Raw genomic sequence first — 12,419 nt, 5'->3', positions numbered from 1 at the left:
ACATATCCAGTGTAATGAGATATATTCTTCCTCATTTCTGGATATGTAGTGAAGGTAGACACATAAGATAGTGATATACAAGATAGAGATATACAAATCCCTTCATATATCTCATTATGCTGAATGTATATATCCTGTATATACAGAGATAGGTAGGAATAATATGAAGGGACTTATTAGAGATATTTGATCTTACACAATTGTAGGAAGTGTTTAAATAGTCTCTATAAGTTGTTGTCTTTTTGTCTGATACTGAAGCTCAGAGTTCACGGGGCAGGCAGTTGGGAAGGATAGAAGGATGCAAAGTGTGGGGAGAGCAAGAACAGCATATACTGGCATATACAAGCAAGGTAGTTCATGCTGCCTTTGACTTTGATGGTATAGGTCTCCTGAAGAAGCCTGGGGCCTTTGTCAGAGAGGTAAAAACATACACTTGGCTCTGGGATCAAAAAAGCTAAAGGATATTCCAGGAGGAAGTGGAGCAATTGGAGGTCTGACCTCTGCCTCATGACAGTGAGGAGAACCAGCTGATAAATGAAAACAGGTGGGAATTACAAAATGACTGCTGCTTTACTTTTGTCCTCCAACTGTTTTATGAGAATCTCTCTTGAGACCCAACCTAATGAGAACCATATAGGAAAGGAACTCTGGGAAATGTAGTTTAGTCTTGCCAAATTGATAAATGACAAAACCACCACAACATACAAATAGAAATGTTCGATAGATAGCTGGGTATACGAGTCTGGAGTTTGGGAAAAATAAATATGGGAGTTGTTAGTATATAGATGGTTTTTAAAGGCTTGATACCAAATCCAATCACCACGGGAATGAGAGTAGGAAGAGAAGGAATAGGTCTAATGACTTATGTCCAGTGCTTTCCAATTTTGGGGAGATTGAGGAGAAGAGGAAGTATGAGAATAAGCCCTGAGAAACATGAGTGATGTAGTGGAAAACCAGGACAGCAGGATATCCTGGTAGCTTCGTGATAAATTTTATCAAAGAGTAAGAAGAGATTAATTGCATCAAATCCTGCTGATAGAACATTTATGATGGAGACTGAGCATTGATTTTCTGATGATCCAAGGAGAGTATATAGAAACATCCATGACTGATCAAGTGGATCCAAGTGGTCACTTCCACAGTAAGAGGTTGAGCAGAAGAGGAAGAAGCCTGGGAAAGTGTAAGTGAAGTAAGAGGAAAACCAGATGTGTGGTGTTGAAAAAGGCAAGAGAAGAAAGTGACTCAGGAGGAACTGGCAGTACACATAACTGTGGTGTGCTAGTTTTGATTCCCCTGAAAACAGAACCCAAGACAGGAACTTGGATGCAGGTAGTCTATTTTTAGAAGGTGATCCCAAGAGGCTGGATTGATAGAGTGAGGAAAAAGACAAGAAATGGGGAAAATCAATAAAATGTGTGTTATTGAACTGGGTTATCACTCCAGAGCTCCATGTAGAAGGTTCTTTAGAATTATGCCTCCAAAGAAATGGAGACTATCTAGAACTTTGCCCTGCCTAGTTAAGAATTGTCACAGATGGAGTATTACTTTGCTAGGGCTGCTTGTAACAAAGTACCACAGCCTGGATGGCTTAAGCAACAGAGATTTATTTTTTCGTGGTTCTGGAGGTTGAAATCTGAGAGCAAGGTTTTGGCAGCATTAATTTCTTCTGAGGGCCGTGAGGGAAGGATCTGTCCTGGCCTCCTCCTGGGTTTGTAGTTGGCCCTCTGCTCCCTGTGTCCTCACATCATCTCTTTGTACATGTCTCTGTGTAAATTCTCTCTTTAGGTAAGGACACTAGTCATATTGGACTAGGGCTCATCCTAATGACTTCATTTTAACTTAAGTACCTCTGTAAAGATCCCAGTTCCAGATACAGTCACATCCTGAGGTACTGAGGGGTAGGACTTCAACATATGCATTTTTGGTGGACATAATACAGCCCTTAAACAGTGGTATTAACCTTCTCATCCTTCTAGGATACCTTATCCTAGGGCAGAGCAAATTTTCATGAATTCGTGAAAGACTTCTTGAAGAACATCTGAGTGACTCACTAGGAGCTTGAGGTAGACTTCTGTGAGGGTGTGTGAGAATTGTTCACCACAAATGTAGCTGAACAGAAGCAGGCCAAGGCGATATGGTACAAGGTACCCAGAGCATCTACAAGATGTACTGGTATCACCTTAAGTCGTGATCACTAACCTGCAGTGGACTCTTACTGCCTGGCATAGTTGGCTAGTAATTGTACGGTTTCTCATCAAGTCACTTTCTGCCTCTGCTGAGCATGTTTCTCATATCTTCTCTTCTCTCTTCTAACCTCCAACCCTTATTTCTCCAGTTTTAATGCCGATTGATGAACACTGCTACCGATTTCACTAAGAAGATCAAGCAATCCAAAAAGGACTTTCACAAGTCCATCTACTCCCTGTCGTGATGCCCATGTGCTCTAACTTCTCTCCTGTTAAATGGATGTCTGTGCTGCTAGTTAAGACCAGCCCCTCCTCTATCTCCCAGGTCCTCTTCCTCAGTCAAAGATATTTCTTTAGTCCCTCATACTCTCACCCTCACTTCTTTGACATTAGTCTTTCCCTGACTATTTAACCTATTCCATCAGCACACAACAAGCTATTATTTCCCCTGAGTTCAACTTTTCCATCCCACTATTATCTTTCTCTCTTTTTACAGAAAACCTGCTTGGAATTTTTGTCTGTACTTTCTGTGTGTACTTTCTCCCCAATAAGCCTTTTTAACCCCTTGCCAATCAAGCTTTCCCCAGCCTACCCATAGTCTCCAGTCCACCAGTGCGTGTTGCTGAATCCATGTTCAGTGCTCACTCCTCATTTCTCTTGATGTATCTGTAGCATCTGATGTACTCATGACTCTCTCCCATGAACACTTTCCTCACTTTGATTTCAGTTGACCACACTCACCTGTTCTCCTCCTACCTGAGTGGCTGCTCTTTCTCAGTCTCTGTTGCTCATTCCTCATTATCTTCCCAAATTTATATTCAGCTCAACCCTCTCTCCCAAACTCCAGACTCATATATATATCTCTCCACTTGGATAAATAATAGGCATCTCAAACTTAACATGGTCAACATGAAGATCCAGATAATTACCCAGCAAACCTCTTTTGCAGTTCTTTCCACTTTAGTAAATCATCTTAGTTTCCCATGTCAGAAACCTTGGAGTAATCTTTAACTCAATTTCTCTCACACTCCACAATCCAGTCTTTCAGCAAATCCTGTTAATTCTACCTCTAAAAATATATCTAGAATCTGTCTTACCACCACTTCGTACCACTTCTACTCTACCGTGCTTTCCATGCCAGCATCCTCTCTTTCTTGGATTATTGTGATAATATCCTCATGATCTCCCTACTCTTGCAATCACCGCTTTACAGCTTATGCACAACAAAGCAGCTGGGGGGATTCTGTTAAATAAGATCAGATCCAGTCTCTCTACTGCTTAAAGTCTTCCGGTTGCTTCTCATCTCACTTAGAATAAAAGGCAAGAAGTACTTACTATGGCCTGGCCCTCAGTTTCCTCACTGACCTCATCTCTTACATCCTCTTTCCATCTTGGCCCACCCTTCTACAATGGCATTCTTGCTTTTTCTTAAACACACCAGTCACATTTATGCCTCAGGGCCTTTGCGCTTCCTTCTCCCCTGCCCCCGTTTTCCTGCAATTATCTTTCCCTGCATAAGGCAAACTCTTCCTTCAAGCCTTTGCTCTAATGTCACCTTTCAGGAAGGCCTTTCCTGATCTTCCTATCTAACATTTCAAGCCCCCTTCCCATATTTCTTAGTCCTCTTTTCTATTTTATGTTTCTTCTTACTCTTATCATTATCTGGTATCACATATATTTTGATATTTATATTGCTTATTTTTGGTTTTCTATTAGAGTGAAAACTCCATGAGGGCAGGAGTATTTGTCTGTTTTTTTCACCTCTGCATCCCCAGCACTTAGACCAAGGCTCACAGGTAGTAAGTAATCTATATTTGCTAAGAGATGTGTGAAGATGAGTGGTCACCTATGTCAAATACTGCTGAGAGGTAGAGTGATGTGAGGGCTTAGATTTTGTAAGATAGTGGTTGTAGCTGACTTTGGCAAGATCATCTAGAGTGGTATGGTGGAGAAAATGCCAATTGGAATGAGTTGAGGAAATAGAGGTCATGAATTACCAACTCTGATTATATGTGAAGGAAAGAGAGAAATAGTGCTGTAACTGGAGGAGGCATGGGTCCAGAGAGACAGACCGTAGCAATGCATATTGAAATACCATTGGGAGTGTTTCCACAGGTGAGAAGAAGTTGATGATGGAGGACAAAGAAGGCTGACGTCTGTGTAGGCAAGAGCAGGCACAAGTGTTGACAAAACCCTTAGATAGAGAACAGAGACTTTGTTAGTTGTAACAAGAGAGAGCAGGATATTTAGTACAGATGGCAGGAAAGTTGATAGATTTTTGTGGCAGCAAAATAAAATAGTTCTCATTCAATTGTCTCTTTTCCTTAATTTTGAGGAAAATTCATCAGAGGCGAGATGAGAGTTCTGAGCTGGGTGTTTAGACCACATTTGTGAGAGGAGGTGGATTATGGAGAAAGAGAAGAGATGGGTGAAAAGTAGGACCTGATGATGTTGTGACTGTCCCCTTAGTTGGTTCACAGATGTGTATTGAGTGCCTGTTATTTGCAAGGCATCTCCCTCTAAGGGTGGAGTAACTGGTGGGTGCAGGCAAAGCAGTCATCGGAGAACTGTTACATGGACTTATCTTCTGTTTTCTATGTATCTCAGTTAATTCAGTTGTAGGCAGCTACAATTATTTGAGTTTCTAAGAGCCTATTTATTTTATTTTCAAGATCATCAAAAGAAAAGTGGGTTAAGTTTGCCAAACATGCGTGCCATATCTATCGTCTGTCCTCCAATCCTTGAATCCCAAGACAGACACCAGTCTGTCACTGTCCTTTCTCATGCATAGATCTGGCATTATTTTGAGCCCCAGAATCCTGGAGAAAATGGTGGGTGAATACAGAACAGAGAAGAACATCTCATCATCATGTTCTTTCAATATTTGCTTTTATTATTTTGTTAACTTCCTCATGTTCTTTACAGGAAAATGAATAGAAAAGAGCAATTTCAAATCAAGGCTTCCAGAGTAACAGGACGTAATATACATACATAAGTGATTACATTTTTTTCTAATTTTCTATCCTTTCACAGATTTTAACCTGTGGTCATTTCAAATAGTTTGTTGACTTGACATATAGCTAGACACGGGGAACCAGCTTAATTAGGCAAATTCTACTGGTCAAAATAATTATTTTTTTTATATTTTAAAATAGAAAAAAGGGAAATTTACATGATTCAAGCTGAAAGGGCTCTTGTTCTGGGTGATACACTTTTCTTGACCTGTTGACTCTCAGGTCAAGTCAATGTGCTCAATTTTATTATTTTTACTATGACATGGGGGAGAACAAAGCCCACATGGAAAAAGGAATGTCCTTAAGAATTTAATTAACACAAGTTCAGGGGACTGGGAAACCAGATAAATAAATCAAGACATTGGCTTTGAACCATGCCAGTTGAGCATTTTCTGGGTCACTTAACATGAATTAGTGACATTTTTAGGGTCAAATAATGTATTTAGGAGTTAAAATTTATGGACTTTTAGCTTGCTGCCTAGCCTTGGCTTATGTTTGTGAAAAATGTGTAAATCCACAAATTAAGTAATAGGTAGTAGATACCCTTTGCCAAATGGTAAAAGGAAATGATGGAGAGGTTAGTTTTTATGAAGATGGGAAAAAAATTGAGGTAAATAGTAGAATGTAAGCAGGGAAAGGATTGCCATATCTTTGAAAGAACTTTCACAACAACTAAGAAAAAAGGTATGCTAATGAAAAGTTGGCAAAGAATGAGAATAAACAATAAAGCTGAATTATCAATGGCTAATTCTGAAAAAAAAAAAAAAAAGACCACAATCTCTAATTTTGCTGTTATGAACTGACTCTCCAATTCAAACTGCCTACCACTCCTTTCTTTCTTTCCAGTTGATTATTTGGGACCCCAACCTGCCCTTATTGGTAGCAATCATTTTTTTCTTGAGACTTCTTTACCCCAAATTGTCCAAGAACCCTGAGGATTTACTCAATTCCAAAGGCATAAATCCTGCTTTTAAAGGCCAGTGGGAAGGAATTGGTAATTTTCTATGTCCACTGATACCATTTCTGCTCAGGCTGCCGTCTGAAGCTGCCTTTGAAGACTGGTTCTGCTCATTCTGATGGATACATCTGAGTTCCTGGCTCTTCTACCTCTCTCACCAATTTTATTATGCCCTTCACTTGGGTTGCATAAGAATGTGTATTTCTGTTCTAATTCACAGGCTCAGCTTCTGATCTTCAATAAGATATCCTGCCTGGGCAACTGGACTTGGAGAAATGTCAGACTTCCATCACAAGTGAGGCCAGATCAACTCTTTTCCTATTATCATCAATTTGTAATGCCTTGCATTGAGCTTAGATTCCCAGCCTAAACTCCTCTTTGCTTCTTTTAAATTCTAATTTGGGAATTTCTCCTGTGATTTGTTTTCTCACTGCCTGATGTTGGGTAGAACAATTCTTGTCCATTCTAGCGGTTTTCCTTTATTTTGAATCTTGGAGAACAGAGTTCATGTTCTTGTGTTCTTTTTCCTCCTCTGTGTCCCTTTGCTTCTATGGAAATTGACCCATAACTCCTACTGGGATGTGGGAGTCTGTGTGTGTGTAGGTGCTGGGATTGTGGTCTGAGCCCAACTTTTTATATTAAAAGCTAAAGCAGACTTACAAAATCAAATAAAAATTTATATCTCTTTGCCTTAACCTTGTGTAACTAACATGGTTCACTCAAGTGATAACGCTTCTGAACAAAGAAAATCTATGCCAGTGTTCTGTACCTGCCTATCAGTGATCGATTTACATTAGTACTAAAAAAGAAACAATAAAGCAAGCAAGAGGAAGAATACCCTAGAAAATGATATTTCCCAGAAGTAGCAAGGATATGGGCCTGTAGATATTCTACTATACTACTGGTGTGAGTGCAAATTGATACAAACATTTGTGTAGGTATAAACAGTATATCATTTAGCTATTGCTGCCTAACAAACTACCCCAAAATTCAGTGCTTAAAATAATAAGCCTTTCTCCTTCCTCACAAGTCTACAAGTAAGCTGAGAAGTTCTGCTGATCTTGGCTTGTCTTAGTCATGGACCTGCGGTCAGCTGTGTGTCAGGTAGGTAGCTCTGTTGCATGTGGCTGGGCTCTCTCACATAGCTGAGATCAGCTGACCCCTGGCTTGTCCAGGATGGCTTTGCATGGAGAAGTGGGCTCTCCTCTCTGGACTCAGCAAGCTAGAACAAGCTTGTTCACATGTGGTGGCAGGATTCTAAGAGAGTGAGAAAAAACATGCAAGGCCTCTTGAGACCCAGGCTTGGAACTTACAGAGTCTCTTCTACGTAACTGTATTGGCCAAACAAGTCACACGTCCAACCCAAATTCAAGGAGTGGAGAAACAGATTTCACTTTTCAGTGTGAGGAGCTGTGTAGTCACACGCAAAAGCATGTGTAATAGGAGTCTGACTCATTTTCTGATGTTGGACTGCTGGCGGCTTTTAAGCCTCAACCCTCCCCCTTCCCCTTCTGCCCCATGTCTGGGCCAGCTGATAAGAAAGCCTGGATACACCCTCCTTTAGAGCTGGTGGGAAGTTCAAACCACTCAAGCCCCTGTCCACACAGGAACCTCTTACCTCTTAGCCATCCTAAAAACTCCAGGCCAGGTCGTTTCCCTGCTCTCTCAAGCCGTGTTAGGATCTGCGTGGGAGACATGCTCTGCTCTCCTTAAAAGTCTCATTATCTAAGTATCACATCTTTTCATGCCCTCTTCGTGTGTGTGACATCATTAGTCTTAACACCAAAACCAAATTTTGGGGTTCATCCTGAGTGGCACAACAGTGTGGATACAGGGTAAGCATGAAGAAATGCAGCCATTTGTGTGATCTATCACAATCAGTGTGTGCTGTAGTATAGCAGTCACAAACAACCCCCAAATCTCAGTAGCTTATAAAGACAAAGGTATATTTCTTGCTCATGTTACATGCCTTTTTTTTGTGGTGGGCTTCATTCTATTCCTGTTGGCTGTGGTTGGGGCTATGCCTCCGATGTCACTACAGTAGGCTGGTGGCTATTATCCACATGGTTCTTTGCTCCTTTTTATTCTATAATCCAAGCTGATGAAACAGCTCTCATCTGGAATACCCATTTCTAATGTCAGAGAAAAAAGAGAGAAAGAGCTGTGGCAAAAACACAGTGGTTCTTAAAGGTTCTACTTGGATGTGGTATAGGTCACACCTTTTATATGCCCTTGGTCAAAGTAAGTCGTATATCCATACTCAATAGCAATGGGACAAGAATAAATTCTCCTTCCACAAAGGGCATTGTAAGTCACATGGCAATAGATGAATAATCCTCTTAATGGAAGGAGGAGGTTAATTTGGAACAATAATGTAATCTACTGAGAAACTTTTACAGAAAGGTCAAAAGCTTTAAATTTTTCCTTAGCTTTTGATCTAATAATTCTCTGGCTAGAATTTAACCTAACAAACAAGATATTTGAAAATATGGAGCTATGAGGAAGATCATCTCAGCTTTGTGCAAGAGAAACTCCTATTGATAGGGGATTTGTTAATGTATTGTAATACATTATTATGATACAATATTATTTATACATTAAAATGATATTACAGAATAATACCATAATATAGAAAAATGTTCACAATATTATTATGATAAAATTTTATATAGAGAATATATACCAAAAACTTATTCATTAAAAAAATTTTAATTGTGATCAAAAACATATAATTACCATCTTAACCATTTTTAAATATATTAGCTTATTCATTTTTTAAGAAAAAAATTATATAACTATGTGTTGGGAAAATGCTGGAAGGAAACAAACTTTTAATAGAGATATCTCTGGGGGTTAGGTAATCTTTATTTTCTACGCCTTATTTACTAAAATCTTAAAAGAATGTGTGGCTTTTGCAATAGAAAACAATATAAAAATTAAGTGGTGAAATCTTGGAGATCTTTGATGGAGAGAAATATTGAAATGCAAATTTTTATTTATGAACTCAAAGGGATGATAAATAATAGAGTATGAAGCATCCAATGTTTGTTCGGGTTACATTTGACACCCAGATTGTGATCTTTTAAAAACGTTAGTGGATTAGTGATTTTTTTCTCAGTTTGCGTTGCTTTGGATAACACTAATCAAAATGTCTCAAAGCATGCTGTTGGAATCCTTCCAACTCAGAGTACAGTCTGTCAGCATCCTGTGATATGAGAAGGAATGTATAGCCATTCTCTGTCCTAGCTTTTAGTAATATAGAGTATTTTCCCCAAAAAGTAGAAGACAAAAGATCTGTAAAAACACTTTTGGCTTATTGGCATTTGGTTGGTTTATGAAACCTAACAGATTGGAAAGCCCTCCTTTGGTGTGTCAGCGACTGCGGAGCAGGAGCTTTGTCTTGCATGTGTTGCGTCAGAAGCCTGAATGGATCTGCGTCCCCAAAGTATGGATGCTGGTGACTGACGACCGAGAGCTCTGCCAGGCTATTGTGAAAGAGACCGTCTACTGTCTTAAAAAGTATGCCTCTTCAAAAGAGCTTACTCTCGTTTTTCAACTGCTTTGTCAACAGTTGGGGGCTCGTCAAGTTAATTCACACATTCATTCCATATCCCCTACATGGTTTGACTACATCTAATACCTGGGGCACAGCGTAATTAAGTGAGATGTTGGATTGAAATTGCAGGGACTTTGCAAATTATCTTTCTCTCTGTCTTAAATGCCAAATCAATGTAGTTTTAAATTAGTAAACTAAATATGTAGTAAATTTATAATAAATTAGATGATGTATAATGCTATTCCACTAAATTGATGGGAGGAATAGGCCCAATATAGACACTAACTCCATATTACAGATTATGCTATTGTGGGTCTCTTTAGTGTAGGGGCCAGATGGCCTGCAATGTACAATGTTTCCTGGGGCATCAATATGTTATATTTCATTCCAGTGATTCTAATTTTTAAGACCAGTTAAGTGTCTTCATTAAAGAAAGAAAGGAGTATAAAATGCATAACTTTTATTCATCTATCAGTGGTGATCTTATAAAAAATCATTGCTAAAAGAAGAAACTTCTTTTACTGAGAAAATCCTTCACATTCTTTTTATCTTTGATTCCTTTTGTCTTATAAAGATCAAGTTATTCTGTGAAGTGGTGGGGAGAGTTTTCCTATTTGCTGTGTTTTCCTTTAAGCCTCAGCATGGTTTCATCAAACAAAAGCTTTATATGAGAGTCTAGTTTATTACTTGGAGCTGCAATGGCTGGAGCAGTGGTGTAGGAAAGGAGCCTGGAATCCTGTCCAGTTGGCATCCTTGGTCCAGTTCCTTTGATGGTTCCTGATACAGCTTTGAAGATCTCTGGGCTCCAGGATGAGCCATTTTTAACCACTAATTTGAAGTGTAAAGCAACACAGCTTTGCTTTCAGAAGTAAATCCATATATCGTCCCTCCCACCATCAACACTTTTAAAAATAGCTCCAGTAAAACACTGCAAGCTTATAAACTGTGGTCAGCTTTCAGGAGTTTACAATTTCTAACAAGGAAATGTTTGAATTTCAACATTTCCCTTAAAATGATTGAGCTATCACATATTCATAGGTAACATTTGTCGCATGGTCTTAATGTGGTCTTACCTGTAATTAAGGCCACAAAAGATTTATTCGGACCCTTGCACACAGAGTTCAGCATGCCACATGCACACCAGCCTCTTATTTTAATATGAGAGAGGGTAATCTGTGGCTTGGTAACATGGTACCAAAGATTACAGAGTCAGGGAACATGAGGAATAGAGGATATATATTTTTTATGTATGGAAAGAGGCAGGTTACCTAAGTTTTAAGGCAAAACAAAGAAAGCTTTGAGACTAGCATGATGCACTTATTACAGGAAGCAGTGAACATTTAGAACTAAGCCATGTTCAGGAAAGGACAGCAGAAATGTGATTGAATTCCTTCAAGGTTTTGATCTTCATGCAACTCAATTCTGTATCAATTATGTTATGCTCAAACCAATCGGCTAGTAGGTGTGCAGGTCCATACATATTTGTGGGGTCAAGTGCAAAATGAAAATGTGAGGCCCTTGTTCCAAAAGCAGGAAAAAAGTCCTACTAAAGGTACTAACATATGAAGATTTTTCCTTCCTTTCATGATTTCTCTCTGACTTACCATGATGTATTTTATTTGCTATTTAATATCATTCTAAGTAAAGAAAAATTAAAATTTTAAATCATTAGCATGAATTTTACTGTTCATCTATATCTCGTGCAATACCAGTTTGAATGCAAATTTAAGCATTTGATTCTTATGCAGAATCACCAAAATTACGTAATTTGTTTTGGGGGTTGGCTATGTACTCAGACACTTTTCGTGATGGATTTGTCCATGCCTTTGGTTTCTCCTTTGCTCAGCACTACCTGTTTTGTTCATCATGTCCAGTGCTTCTCATCCTGGCTAACTTAGTGGCCTAAGAAGAGAGCAGAATTGGTGGCAAGTGGTAGAATGCAGCATGCCTGGAAATGTCACTCCCCAGTCCCTTATCCTGGTTTTCTTTTTTGTGAATCTTGCCACTTGCTCATATTTAGGTCTTTCCTAAATCCTGTTTAGAGATCTTCTATCACCTAGAGACCATGTCATTCTGGAAATGTGGCTCTAATAGTTGTGATTAAGCTTTTTGTTTTCTCAGGATTTTAGATTTTAATGTTCTTTGGGTTAACCTCTTATAGTAGATTGGATAATGATCCCCACAAAGATGTCCATGTCCTAATCCCTGGGACCTGTGAATATGTTACCTTACATGTAAAAGGAACTTTGTAGATATGCTCAAATTAAGACTTGGGGAGATGATCCTGGATTATCTGGGTGGGGCCAATGTATCACAAGGGTCCTCGTAAGAGGGAGGCAGCAGTAGCAGAGTGAGAGAAAGAAGAGAGAAGATGGAAGCAGAGATCAGAGAGGAGGGAAATGATACACTGCTACCTTTGAAAATGAAGGAAGGAGCCAAGGATGTAGATTGCCTCTAGAAACTGGAAAGGCCAGTGAAAGAGATTCTCTCCCAGAGAATTCAGAAGGAACCAGCCCTGCTGATACCTTGGTTTTAGCCAATGAAACAGATACTGCACTTCTGACCTCTAGAACTATAAGATAAATTTGTATTGTTTTAAGCCACTAAGTTTGTGGTAATATATTGCAGCAGCAGTGGGAAAATGATACATCTTTCTTCTTATTAGATTTGATAATTAAAATATTTCCCCTCAATAGATGGATTAT

The 12,419-nt window shown here is 39.1% G+C and overlaps 1 long non-coding RNA gene across 2 annotated transcripts in view; it reads left to right on the top strand.

The window, feature by feature from the left end:
- The window catches only part of LOC111770759 (uncharacterized), a 90,109-nt gene that overhangs the window by 20,085 nt on the left and 57,605 nt on the right, over positions 1-12,419 (top strand). For both annotated transcript variants that reach the window (XR_011432987.1, XR_011432988.1), the window contains exons 6-7: positions 6,379-6,453; positions 7,189-7,262. This is a non-coding gene — a long non-coding RNA (uncharacterized lncRNA). The remainder of the gene's footprint in view (positions 1-6,378; positions 6,454-7,188; positions 7,263-12,419) is intronic.

This window comes from Equus caballus, chromosome 26 (assembly GCF_041296265.1).
Source record: "Equus caballus isolate H_3958 breed thoroughbred chromosome 26, TB-T2T, whole genome shotgun sequence".
NCBI lineage: Eukaryota > Metazoa > Chordata > Mammalia > Perissodactyla > Equidae > Equus > Equus caballus.
The sequence above is the reverse complement of the archived record's forward strand: the minus strand, read 5'-3'. Positions and strand labels throughout refer to the sequence as shown.